The 11,151-nt window shown below is 42.5% G+C and overlaps 1 protein-coding gene and 1 pseudogene across 4 annotated transcripts in view; one reads left to right on the top strand and one right to left on the bottom strand.

The window, feature by feature from the left end:
• Window positions 1–11,151, bottom strand: part of STIM1 (stromal interaction molecule 1) — a 221,145-nt gene that overhangs the window by 187,564 nt on the left and 22,430 nt on the right. The gene's annotated exons all lie outside the window — the stretch shown is intronic.
• LOC102488455 (GTP-binding nuclear protein Ran pseudogene) lies at window positions 5,320–7,239 on the top strand (annotated as a pseudogene).

The raw sequence follows: 11,151 nt of genomic DNA on the forward strand, positions 1-11,151 counted from the left end.
GGAGAAGGAAAGGAAGTACTCCTTCCTTTTAGCACAGCCTATTTGGGAAAACTGACCTCCTAGGAAATGGCTGTGCACATATCCTGACAAAGAGGATCAAGCAAAAGCTTGGACCCCACTGAAGTATCTCAATCATCCTACCTTGCTGGACTCCAAAGCTAAAAATAGCCTCAGATGAAAAACAAGTTGTGTGGACTACTTATCCAGTTTCATAGTGAAGGCAGGCCTCAAGCTGGCTGGAGAGGACAAAGCCCTCACTCCTTAACTTCCAAGCAGGGCTAGAAGCCTCACCTGTTTCCGGCCCCATAGCAACTGGCATAGCTCTGGCACCTCTTGGGCTTCATCTTTCCAAAACAGCAAGGAAGCAAGTATAGAACAAGGAAGGGCCTTCTGTGCTCAGCCCAGCACGGCTTGGAGGGAAGGCACAGAAAGAGAGAGATTCCTGGGTACGGACACCCTAATTCCTTCATCAAATCTGAAGGTGAAGTGAAAGACCCCAAAGCAGCCCACATTCTTCCCCTCAAAAACAGCATTTTGTACCTCTGCTTCATCTTCTGATAACGACTTCAACAGGTTCCTCATCCAGACCCTGCCCCATATCTAGTAGTAGGTGTACCAAAACCCAGATCAGTCGGTCGGTCTCCAGTCTCATGTATCAAGAACACCTCTCTTACACACCATTAAAGTCATTGTTTCCAGGTTCATCTCTCCCAAAATATTAAGCACTTTTAGAGGCAGAGCCCAGGTCTCACAATGCCCTACTTTCAGTTTTTTTTTTTTTTAAAGTGTCCCTTTGCCCTTAAGACAGTCAATGAACTTTTTTATTTATATATTTATTTATTTGGAGAGGTTTTTCGCTATAGCGCGTGCGCTTGCCAGACAGAGAGAGACATAGAGACAGAAAGTGAGAAATCACCCCCCAGGGGGGATGGTCACACTGCAATCCCTTCTCCTCCATTCTCCTCTTGGGATCTTGGGCACGCACGCACACGCGGCCGGCGTGAGTTTTAAGCCACCGGGTCCGGGACACGAACCATGGTCGACTACGTGGGAGTCCAGCAACATAGCCATTTTGCTAACTGCTGGTTCCCGCCCTACTTTCAGTTTTGACCAGCGCAAGACCAGGCTCAGAACAGATGCTCAAAGGCCTATCTGTTCTGGAGCAAAAGTGAGCAGGTACAGAAACAAGCGAGAGCAGAGGGACAAAAATGTATCCCGTCTTACTCTCCCCACAGTCGCCTCCCAGTGAATGCTGCTCTGTGGCCCCGGACTCAGGCTGGGTTTCTTAGCCTTCCTCTCTTATTACCAAGCTCCTGGCCACCCATGCTTTCTCTGACTGTGCACAACCCTATCCAAACTAGTCCCAGACTCTTGTCATCCTAGATGTTCATTTTACCTCCTGAGTGTTTGTGAACTCTGTAACTAATATAGCCTAAGTCTCTTTTCTTTTAGCATAAAACACAATACCAGCCAAAAGAAAGTCCAACATTAGCTATTTACAGAGTGGGGAACCAAAAAAATCAATTTCCCTCAAGCTTTCAATTGCTCAGATGTGAAAATGTGAAAAGAATGTCTGTAATCGTAATCTCTTGTCTGATTGCTCCCATAGGCTTAGGTTAGCTCTCTTTTTCCGTGTCATGTACCCAGAGAATTCTCCATAAAGAATTTAGGCCAAATAATTCATAACCTATGCAATTGGTCCCTAACTAGGAAAGTTCAACTTATATTGTTCAACTTTACAATGGCACAAAAATAACAGGCATTCAGTAGAAACTGAAGTTCACATCCCTATATAATCATTCTGTTTTTCACCTTCAGTACAATATTCTATAAATTACATGAGATACTCAACACTTTATTATAAAATAAGCTTTGTGGAAGGGCAGCAGGTGGCATGTGAATAAAGGTGCTGGACTCCCACATGGCCAACCACAGTTCAAGTCCTGGACCTGATGGCTTGCTTTCTCACTTTTCCTTTCTCTCTCTGTCACTCTGGTCAAATTAAAAAAATAATAATGACAAATAAAATTAAATAAACAAATAATTCTTTAAAAAATAAATAAAGCTTTGGGTTAGATGATTTTCCCCAAATACAGGCTAATATGAGTGTCCTGAGCATGTTTAAGATAGTAAGCTAAGCTGTAATATTCAGTACATTAGATATATTAAATGTATTTATGTATTTCTTTTTTTTTTTTTTTGAGAGGTTTTTGCTATATGGCGTGTGCACTAGCCAGAAAGACAGAGAGAGATAAAGAGACAGAAAGCAAGAAATCACCCCCCGGGGGGATGGCTACGCCGCAATCCCTTCTCCTCCATTCTCCTCTCAGGATCTTGGCATGCACGCACACGTGCCCAGTGTGAATTTAAGCCACCAGATCCAGGACTCGAACTGCGGTCAACTACATGAGAGTCCAGCAACATAGCCATTACACCAACTGCTGGTCCCTTAAATGTATTTCAACTTGAAAAATTCTCACTTACTCTGGGTTTATCAGGATGTAACTCTCTAAGTGGAGAAGCATCTGTACTTGGCCTACAACTGTGTGATACTCAAGATGTCCTCAGAACAGAGGAAACAGCTCATTCTTCACATCCCACATCTCTCAGACTACAGAGAGTGACTCATCTATGCCGATCCTAAACCAAAGGCAAAAAAAAGTCCTTTGAGTCAAAGCAGGACCTTGCTGCCTCCTACCCTCCTCCACTGTGGGCTTCTGCCTCAAATCATGTTCAGGTTTGCATCTAAAACTGGAATGGGACCATAAATCTTACCTTTTGTGGGCCAAAGTCCTCAGAGAAGACTTCCAATCAGAAAAGAAAATACACTACCATTTTCTACAACTGTTAGAACCAGTAGTTTTCAGCAAACACAAATTATCTTTGTACTTTATTGAGACATAATGCAAATACCATATAATACATCATTTTTAGATTGTACAATTGGGTGGTTTTCAGTATATTCACAAGGTTGTGCAACCATCACCACAATCAGTTTCAAAACATTTTTATCACTCCAAAAAGAAACTCATACCCATTAGCAGTCGCTTCCCATTTCCCCCTCCCTCCAGGCCCTGGCAACGTGTAATCTTCTTTCTTTTCTTTCTTCCTTTTCCTTTTCCCTTTCTTTCCTCTTCCCTTTCCCTTTCTCTCTCTCTCTCTCTGTTTAATTGCCAGAGGGCACATATTCTCACCAGAGACAAAAACTGGGGTAAGGAGGTTGAGGGGAGCACTCCTCAATGGAATGCAGTCACATTACAATCTCTTTTCCTCTGTTTCTCTATTGTTTTGGGGTCTGGAGGATGCACACATACCTGGCATGTTTCTCAGCCACCAGGGGAGAGGATTTGAACCACAGTCAGCCATGCAGGATTCGGCTCCCTGAACCACTAGGCCACAGGGCTGGTTCATCTACTTTCTGTCTCTGCAGATTTGCCAATGCTGGACATTTCATATAAATGGAATCATATTAGATAATACATGGCCTCTTCACTTAGCATAGTATTTTCAAATTTCACCCATGTTGTAGCATATATCAGGATTTCTTTTTATAGCTAATATTCCACTATGTGATTGTATCACATTTTTATTTATCCATCAGTTGATAGACATTTCTGTTCCACTTTTTGGCTATTATGAATAATAATACTATTATGGGGAACCAGCAGTTAGCGTAATGGTTATGTCGCTGGACTCCCATGTAGTCGACCACGGTTCGCGTCCTGGACCAGGTGGCTTAAAACTCCCTCTGGGCACGTGTGCGTGCGTGCCCAAGATCCCAAGAGGAGAATGGAGGAGAAGGGATTGCAGCATGACCATCCCCCCTGGGGGGTGATTTCTCGCTTTCTGTCTCTATGTCTCTGTCTCTCTGGAGAGTGCACGCACCCTATAGCGAAAACTTCTCAAAAATAAATAAATAAATAATAATGATATTATGAACATTTGTGGACAAGTTTTTAAGTTAACCTGTTTTCAGTTCTCATGAGTATATACTGAGAAGTGAAACAGATAGGTCACGTGGTAATTCTATATTTATGTTTTGATGCCAAATTACTTTTACAACATTTTAACTCGCTCCTCTGTCTTACTCACTATCAAGACCTTCCATGATAAGCGCCCCCACACCTGTTATTATCTTGGCTAATGAATACTATATTGGGCATCATAGATTTATTGTAGAACATTCCCATCATCACAGAAAGTTCTACTGGACAGCACTGATCCAGAAGGAAGAGAAGATTAAATGATTATTGCTAACATGTAATGAATATTTACAGTAAGTTGATCACAAAACCTGCATAGGAATTCTTTATTGGGTTGTCTGAAAAGTCATGACTTTTTTATGTTTTCTATATAAAAACTGAATTTAAATAACTTCCCTAAGGTCATAACTAGTAAATAGAGCTAAGATTTAAGATTTAAACCCAGAAAACCTAGCCAAAAAAATAAAGGGGGGGGTAGAGAAAGGAGTCAAGATCTGTTCTGATCCTTTTATCTCAGCTTCCCAAGCCATTGGGACTATAGCTGTGTGCCACCACACTCAGCTCCTTAGGATGGGCCAGAAATCAAACCGCACCTCCTATGTGGCCTTAGCTGGCCAGGTAGCAGCACACCTGCACACACCACTGCAGCTAGTCCCCCAAATTATGTTTTTTAAAAAGCTGAATCCTAGGCAGGATCCAGAATATATAAAGAACTCTCACAGCTCAGCAACAAAAAGACAACCCAATTGAAAAATGGACAGGCCAAAGCTAGCCCATAGCCTGGTTGTTAAGGCCACTGGAACCCAGATAGCTAGGGGTTCTAAACTGGCTGGGATTCTGTGAGTGTACATGCCCAAGATCCTGATGAGCTTAGATGGCCAGGAAAGGGGAATGTAGCATAATAAGACCCTATTGAGAATGTTTTTATCTCTCTCCCTCCCTCCCTCCCTTCCTCTCTCCTTTACTCCCTCTTTCTGTCTCTCTCTCTCTCTCTGCTCTCTCGCTCGCTCCTTCCCTCCCTATTTCTCTCTCTTTTCCTTCCCGCCCTCTTGTTCATGTCACTGGACTCCCACATAGCTGACCACAGTTTGAGTCTTGGATCTGGTGGCTTAAAACTCACACTGGGCACACATACGTGCGTGCCCAAGGTCCTGGGAGGAAAATGAAGGAGAAAAGATTGTGGCATAGCCATCCCTCTTGGGGGATGATTTCTCACTTTCTTTCTCTTTGTTTCTGTCTCTCTCTCTCCACCAAGTACAGATACCCTAAGGCAAAAACCTCTAAATAAATAAATAAATTTATATATATAACTACTTAACAAACATCTTTGGAGCAATATTTGGTTTCAGAAATAACTAAAATCTCATCCAGCCTTAGTCAGACAGGTGCAGAGATGCTTCTAGAGGATACCATGGTCACCCCAGGAGAGTATCAGGTCCAGTTCAAACTGGTATTGACTGGCAACGGTGGCACCAGGAAGACCACATTAGTGAAGCGTCACCTGACTAGGGAGTTAGAGAAGAAGTATGTAGCCACTCTGGGCATCAAGGTCCACCCACTCATCTTCCACACCAACAGAGGACCTATCAAGCTCAACGTGTGGGACATAGCTGGTTAGGAGAAGTTCGGCGGGCTGAGGGACGGACAGCTACGACATCCAAGCCCAATGTGCCATCATAATGTTTGATGTAACATCAAGAGCGACTTATATGTACATGCCTAACTGGCCTAGAGATCTGCTCCAGTATGTGAGAACATCTCCATCGTGTATGTGGCAACAAAGTAGACATTAAGGACAGGAAAGTGAAGGTAAAATCCATTGCCTTCCACTGAAAGAAGAATTTTCAGTACTATGGTATTTCTGCCAAAAGTAATGATGACTTTGAGAAGCCCTTCCTCTGCTGGCTAGGAAGCTCCTCAGAGACCCTAACCTAGAGTCTGTCACCATGCCTGCTCTTGCTCACCAGAGGTCGTCATGGCCCCGGGTCTGGCAGCCGCAGTATGAGCAGGACCTAGAGGTTCCTCAGACAACTGCTCTCCTGGAGGAGGATGACGACCTGTGAAAATGAAGCTGGACCCCCACGTCAGAAGTCTAGTTTTACAGGCAACTGCCTTGCGATGTCAGCGGTGCAGTGCGTGTGCCACTTTGTTACTAGCTCACGAGAACGCGTGCTTCATCTTGGGGATGCTGAAGGAGACAAATGGGCTTCGGAGTAAATGTGGCGGTTAAAAATACCTTCATTTTTGGACCTACATATTTGGCTGTTTTGGAACACAATTGTATTTCAAATTTTGGAATAAAATTGTATTTCAAATTTCTAAACAGACGTACTCATCCCTTGTTTGTGAGCATTTAAGAGCCACAAAGAGAGAAAGTTATGCCATATTAATACTTAAATTGCCTATGCTATGTTTAACTTGAAATCTATTAAGGTAGTTTTTCCTTGTGTCTTTTTTTTTTTTTGAGGGAGAGGGGATAATTTTTGAATTTTGTCACACAGACCAGGTATTGTCAGGTCAAAAGGACATTGTTTCTTACAGGTGTAAATGTTACTGCAGTTAAACTAAAATAATACCTGCTTCACATTCATCTTGGTTAACTGTAATGTCACACGGAGGAGAGCTTGTTAAAGTTTGTGACTTGTCAAATAAAAATAAGTGGTTTGCACATATCATAGAGATACTTTAAGGGTTATAGTTGCTTTTTTTTTTTCTTTTTTTTTTTTTACAGCAAAGGCAACCATGTTTTAATATAGAACTTTGAAAGTCAGATGAAACTACAATTGATGGTGGCAGCTTGAGGGAAATATTGTCTGTTAAAAATTAGTATAAATTAAAAAAGAAAGAAAGAATCAGAGGCATAGTCGGCTTTCATGCCCTTCAGGAACCCTATACTTAAAGCAATATTGACAATAAAAACCACCAACAAATACTTCTTTTTTAAAGAGCCATTATGTGTCCCTTAAAAATATTCTCACAGGAGCCCTAAGGCTCAGAGATTAATGATTTATCTAGGGTCAGCAAGCTAATAAACAGCAGCAAAGCCAGGTTTCAAACATTGGTCTGATTGCTCCCAAAGTTCATGCCATTATCACATAGGAAACTGTCCATTACCATACATCCTGACATAGTTCCTGAACCTCCATGAGAAGTACCCTGACCATCAGAATGAGTCAATACTGCTGCATCATTTTCTTAATTTTGCCACAGGACATATGCGTGCACCAGAGATGCAGGGAGGGGAAAGGACCACAATCCCTTCTCTCTCCTTTTGGAAATTTGGGTATATAAGCCCATGTACCCAGTGTGTTCTTAAGCTGCCAGGTCCAGGACTCGAACCTTATGGTCCACCACTTGGAATCCAGCTGCTTTAACCACCAGGCCATGTGCTGCCCAAGGCTTCTCAGTTCAATATTAATCTTAGCAGCCTCAGCAACAGCAGCACAGAAACACTGTCATTACAGAGAAGTACCACAGATTGCTAGTTAGGCAATGACCATTCCCTGGGTTCCAACCAAGCCTCCCTAAAACCCATATGGCAAGAAGTTCTGCGTTGAATGGCAGGAGGGGAAATGGCAGGGAGAAATAGAAATATGGAAGGAACTACAGACAAACACAAAACCAGAAGCCAGTAGACCTGAGAGCTAGTCTCAGTTCTGCCCATAATTAGATACACATCTGCCTCCTTTGCATTTGTTTCCCTTGCTGTAATACGGAAACAATAATCCCATCATAACTTGCAGGTGTTGTAAGCATGGTGCACAAAAAGGTCTTGAATAGGGACCACCAGTTAGTGTAATGGCTATGTCACTGAACTCCCATGTAGCTGATTGCGGTTAGAGTTCCGGACCCAGTGGCTTAAACTCACGCCGGGCGCATGTGCGTGCATGCCCAAGATCCCAAGAGGAGAATGGAGGAGAAGGGATTGCAGCGTGGCCATCCCCCCGGGGAGTGGTTTCTCGCTTTCTATCTCTCTGTCTCTGTCTTTCTGGCAAGCACATGCGCCCTATAGCAAAAACTTCTCCAAAAAGGAAAAAACCCTATTGGGGGTGCCTGTCTCTCTGTCTCACTCATGGGAGAAATAAATAAATAAACTTAAAAAAAAAAAAAGGTCTTGAACAGAAGAGTTTAGTCATGCATTGCTTAATGACAGGGATACATTCTTAGAAATGAGTTGTTAGGCATTGTCGTCATTGTGTGAACATTACAGAGCATACTTACAGAAATCCAGGTGATATAGCCTAACACACCTAGGTGATATAGCCTAACACACCTAGGCTACATGGTATAACCTCCTACTCCACAATTATGCTGGGTTGCCAGAAAAGTCATGACACACTTTTGCATAGAAAAACGCAGGGGAAAAAATGTCATAACTCTTCCAAGAATGCAACATATTCGGCCTGTCATTGGCCAAAACATCAATATGCAGCACATGACTGTATTTTGTAAAGGGCAGAGTACAAACCAATCCAATGGATCATTATGATATGGCTACTATCAGTTGACTGGGGTGAAGAGTAATGTCCAAGGAACCAACAGAAAGTGGAACAATGGATAATTAAATGTCAAAGTATATGGCACAGAATAAGAAGATTATAGTCTAGAAAGAGAGGTGCCTGGGATTGCTCAGAGAAACTACAGTAAAACAAATGGCCAGGATTGGAGGGTGATGGAGAGCAACAGCAGGACCAAAAGTATGTAGCCAGGGGAGAAGAGGGTGAAGAAGCAGAAAAGTACTAGTGCTGGATGAGATGCTGTGTGCTGGGAGGCTGGGAAGGCCACAAAGGGTAGGGAAGGCAAAGGTAGCCAAGGAGCTAGGGCAGCTGGCCATAGGGAGCCACTGTAGGTAACATATGCTATGGGGAAGAGGTGAGCTAAATTTCAGAGCCAATGTTTACTGAGTACTAATAACATGGCAGGCACTGTCAAGGTTGGGAAATACACGAATACATAAAACACAAGCTCTGCTCTTGTGACTGTATTTGAATTTCAAGTCTCCCATTTGCAAGTGATGTGGATATCAAAGGAACAAGTTTTGTCATCAGGCAGACCTTGTTTCAAATCCCTGCACTGATGTTACTAGATGAGTGACCTTCCAAGTAACCAAAACTCTCTCGTTCCCAGTTTCCTCATTTGCAATGCAAAGGTAATAATAATTTCTCATAGAATAAAAAATAAAAAACCTTGGCATGTACCTTCCAGGCACACAATGAATGATTATTATTATTATCATTTACTAATTTTGTTACCTTGGAAAGGTTGCTTAACCTCTCTGGGCTTCACTTTCATCACCTGTAAAACAAGACTACTGATAGCTACTTCATAAGGCTGTCAGGTGAAGATAAAGAGGAACAAGGATAATTACCCACAAAGTTGGGGACCAGAAGTTAGTATAATGGCTATGTCGCTGAACTCCCATGTAGTTGACTGTAGTTCAAGTACCAGACCCGGTGGCTTAAACTCATGCCAGGCACGTGTGTGTGCATGCCCAAGATGCTGAGAGGAGAATGGAGAAAAAGGGATTGTGGCGTGGCCATCCCCCCTGGGGGGTGATTTCTCGCTTTCTGTCTCTCTGTCTCTCTCTGTCTTTCTAGTGAGCGCAAGCGCCCTATGGTGAAAACCTCTCAAAAAAAAAAAATTACCCACAAAGTTGTCGAGATGAAGATTAAAAGAAATACTGGTGTGACACATCTAGCATAGAGTAACAGCTCATCAAAGTTCCTTTTTCTTCCCTCTGTCTTTTCTTTCCTTAACCCCTCCTTCCTGGCCCATATTTGATCTCCTCTGTGACAATGCTCAATTCCCAAAGGAGGGCACTGAGAATATAGCAGGACACATACTGACTGCACTCCTGGGGAGCACCAGGCCCATTTAACCCAAAGCCAATTCTAACTTAGCCAGTGATTGGTCACTCCCTTCCAGGAAAATGTTTTTTACCCACTTTTTGCCCAGTAGCTTCAATTTACAAGCAAGGTAGCTCTTTCTACCTCATGACCAGACAATTCCTCCCTTCTTATTCATTCTCTCAAAAAAATAAACCAGAGCAAAAACTCCAAAAGTATAAAATGCTGACCAGAGAGAGAGGAGTAATTGTCCCAGTACATTACAACCACAGGACAAAAAGAAAGTTCAGGCCAGCTGGTAGCATTGTGGTTAAAATAGCTGGATCTCACAAGGCTAATTACACTGTATGAATCCCAGACCCAAAGGTTTGAAAAATACACCAGGAGCAAGTTTGTACAAGCTTCAAATCATGAAAGGAGAAATGGAAAAAAGGAATCGCAGCGTGACCATTCCCCATGGGGGGTGCTTTCTCACTTTCCTTCTACCTCTGTCTCTCTCCAGCAAGTGCATGCACCCTCTAGCAAATTAAAAAATAATAATAATAATAATAATAATAAAGGGTCTGGGCACCCTTGCTGAAGGGGAGATAAATCCCACTGACCCTTGTGGTTGTATGACAAGGACAAGGACAAGCAAATCTGCTGCAACTTCCAACTGTTCAGATAATATCCGAGAGCAAGGCTCTCAGCCTATTAGAGTTACTCAGGCATGAGAGAAAAATTAGGTTTTCACTAGTAAAGGTCAACTCATAAAATACTTGATTAACCCAAGCAAACACACTCTACTCCACCTCCCGTGAGAATTTACCACTGATCCAGAACAGAAGTCAACCTGAGCACATGTTTTCAAAGCTATAACTAACAATTATTGAGGTGTTTTGGAGGTGTGGGGTGTGGGGTGGGGGAGTGATGGCTGGCTATAAAAAAAAAAAAATGCAAATCAGCCTAGCTGGAATGAGCTCTATACAAATTTGCAGTGCAAACATGACCTTGCCTGGAAAGACAAAAAAAGCCAACCCTCTTATCAATACCATGGGAAATGCAGAGAAGCAAAGCATTCCAAACCCCAAGACCTGTGCTTAATTCCAGGGAGCTCCTTTAGTAAGAAAATGACATCAATAATTCTAATCTTAAATATCAAGATGTTGTCAGATCAAATCTATGAAGACATTGTCTAGGCTCCCCACAAGCAATTCTAACTGCTTCTTCCTCTGTGCTTCCATCAATAGCACTTTACAAACCAGAAAGGGAAAAAGAAAAAAGTCATTATGTATTGAGCATTTACTGTATGTTACACATTATACAGTTGCTTTTTAACTCTT

Source organism: Tupaia chinensis, unplaced genomic scaffold, assembly GCF_000334495.1.
Source record: "Tupaia chinensis unplaced genomic scaffold, TupChi_1.0 Scaffold000047_1, whole genome shotgun sequence".
NCBI lineage: Eukaryota > Metazoa > Chordata > Mammalia > Scandentia > Tupaiidae > Tupaia > Tupaia belangeri.